At 30.4% G+C, this 3,158-nt stretch overlaps 1 long non-coding RNA gene across 1 annotated transcript in view; it reads left to right on the top strand.

Moving 5' to 3' along the window:
- Positions 1 to 2,661: 2,661 nt before the first annotated feature.
- The window catches only part of LOC107014079, a 16,220-nt gene continuing 15,723 nt past the window's right edge, over positions 2,662 to 3,158 (top strand). Inside the window, exon 1 of the long non-coding RNA XR_001456190.2 lies at positions 2,662 to 2,766. This is a non-coding gene — a long non-coding RNA (uncharacterized LOC107014079). The remainder of the gene's footprint in view (positions 2,767 to 3,158) is intronic.

Here is a 3,158-nt window from a genome sequence, read left to right as displayed (position 1 = left end):
TATTCGATTCCCAATTAAAAAATTATTGGATTGACTTCATGAAGCTATCATATTTTTAAAATTTGATTTAAAATCAGGTTATTGAAAAATTCAAATTCATGAAGAAGATAAATATAAGACAGCCTTTAACGTCCCAATGAGACAATATGAATGGAATGTTATGCCTCTTGGACTAAAAAATGCTCCTTCAAAATTTCAAAAAATTATAAATGATACTTTTAATCCCTTTAGTAATTTTATCATCGTATATATAGATGATATTTGATATTTTCAAAAATCATATAAATGCATTGTAAACATCTTGATCTATTTAAGAAAATTATTATTCAAAATGGTTTGGTTATATCTAGACAAAATTTGCATATTTTCAAACCAATGTTAAATTCTTAGGCCATGATATTAAAAAAGAAAAAATTATTCTCATCCAAAAAAGTATAGAGTTTCTATCGAAATTCCCGGATGTTATTACTGATAAAACTCAACTCCAACAATTCTTGGAAGTTTAAATTATATCTCTCCTTTTATAAAAGGTCTGGCTAAAGGCACAACTATACTATATGCTAGACTTCGAGAAAATTCTAAAACATGGACTGATAATCATATTAAAGCAGTCAAAAACATTAAGACAAAGGTTAATAACCTACCATGCCTCACTTTAGCCAATCCGAATTGGCAGAAGATAGTGAAAACAGATGCTTCTGATATTGGCTATAGGGGAATTTCAAAACGAATTTCTCCTAATGAAAAATAAGATTACCTTATACAATTCTATTCTGGAAAATGGAATAATAGTCAAAAAAAAATTATACTACTATAGCTAAAGAATTTTTGGCTATTGTTAAAAGTGTTTTAAAATTTCAAGGAATTTATGTATCAAAAATTTACTATAAAAACTGATTGTCAAGCAGTGAAATTCATCTTTAATAAAGATGTAAAACATGATGTTTCAAAACAAATGTTTGCAAGATGGCAAGCTTTGTTAGCACCTTTTGATTTTGAAATACATTATAAAAAGGGAACAGATAATAGTCTTCCCGATTTTCTTACTAGAGAATATTTAAGTTAATAATTGTTTATCTATTAATAACAGGAGTGATGCGGCCATCGGGAAATTCTTCCTCTAATAGACGAAGAGGAAGAGGAAAAGGAAAAGCACCCATGGGAAGAAATAATATCTTGGCCCAAACAGGAAACCAGAAGCTAATAGCTTCAAACATTGCAGGAGCATGTACAAGCATAGCGGAAATTAACACTATACATCCATGTACAAAGAATTCATGAATTTTATACAATCCAAACAAGCTTAGGGTAATAATCCACCATCCTATTCTTCAGCCATAACTGACGAAGGAAATGAACATATTGAAGTATATGAAAAAAATGAGAAAGATGAAGTAATACTTTCTTCTTAAGCCCATAGATTTGGCAAATAATGACTAGGCATTTTGATACAGCAGCATATGTTGTCCCAACTTATAAATACAGAATACATTGTGAGATAATACTCTCATCTATTGGGTCAGCTGAATGTCAGCACTTTTACCCAACCAATGCTAAAAAGGTTTATAACTTTTCAAAATTCATTATAAAAAAGATACACGCCAGAAGAATGGGGAATAAGCACGATTAAGGAAAAATATACACCCATCAAGAACAAAAATTGCAGTCAAGTTTAATTACTGGGATTATATTGAGAGTTTTAATAAAACCTTGTTATATGAAAACCCTAATAGAAAATATTCATGGTTTATAAAAATATGCTCTCACGTTTATAAACAACATATACCAAGTTGATTTTGCCAATGGTGGATTTTATATGGTTCATCTATAAATATATTGCCAGAGGAATACAAAACACTAGATGCTGACTGGGTTGACATATCACCCAAATTGATAAAATTACAAAAAAATGATATCTTTTTTTGAAGGAATGGCATTGATGTATTTTTTTTAATAGAATTCTCTGTTCCATGGATAATGAAATTGACAATCGAAGTCCAGATAAATAAAAAAGGATTTCTTTGCTTAAGGAGAAAATTTCATACAAAATTTTGGAATAAATTACTCCAAAAGGATGTTGAAGGGAAAATCCATGGACAGGAGATTATAAACTCCATTAAAGACTATCGAGATCAACAAGCGTCAATCAGAAGTCATACAAGGCCGAGATGATATCAGTCCTTTCAAACAAATAACCAGAAGGCTGCAAATGAAGAAATGGGTCATCTCAAAATCAAAATTTCTTACTTCATACATGGAAGAAGTCAAAAAAGATCTAATAGAAAATATGGGCATGGAATTTTCAGATAATATATCTATGGCTACCTCAAATGAAGAAGAAGACACCTGTATAGCAGGAGAATCCCAAAGCATTCATAGCATAGTAGAGATGGACATTAAAATATTTCTTCAATAGTTCAGGAATCAGATAAAAGAATCTTCTAGTTCAGACACGCTAAAGGGGAAGGAGGCTAGAAAAAACTAGTTGAAAAGCACTAACTTTTATAAAAGTAAAGATAATTGTAAGCTTTTATAAAGTTTAAGACCCCAATATCGGTCCAATAATGTAACATGACGTAAGCACTTACGTCATAAATTTTAGACTTTTCTTCAGGTGCTTTCTATATAAGGATCTTTTAGTAGAAGGTAGAGAGCAGGCTTTGGCCAACCTCTCTTGCATTACTACTCTTGTATTTCCACTACCATATAAATAAAATTGTTGTTTCTACTTAGAAAATTTATTGTTGAGAGTCTACTCTAATTAAGGTATTGTTTTTCTCTCTTTCACTATATATTTTTAAATGTTTTTAATATTTAAAATCCTATATGATAGGCTTAATACTTTATGTTGGGCTAATAACAACTTGAAATATTACGACATGGTAAGTAAAGGATTGTTTCGATATATCTAAGGTCAAAGAACTGTAGTTCAGGGATGGAAAGACCTTGGCTTAGTCTGGTGTTCTTGGTAAGGCCCATGTTAGCTGTGAATAAGGCATTGTTTGGGCCGTGTTGGAACCATAAACGTTTTCTCCATCCTTAGATTTCATGAACTTCAAACGAACCTGTATTTACATCGAAGCGATCCCGCATTAAATTTTGATTATACATATACATACATATATATATACATACATATATATATATATATATATATA

Source organism: Solanum pennellii, chromosome 3, assembly GCF_001406875.1.
Source record: "Solanum pennellii chromosome 3, SPENNV200".
NCBI classification, from domain to species: domain Eukaryota; kingdom Viridiplantae; phylum Streptophyta; class Magnoliopsida; order Solanales; family Solanaceae; genus Solanum; species Solanum pennellii.
This window is presented reverse-complemented; position numbering and strand designations above follow the sequence as displayed.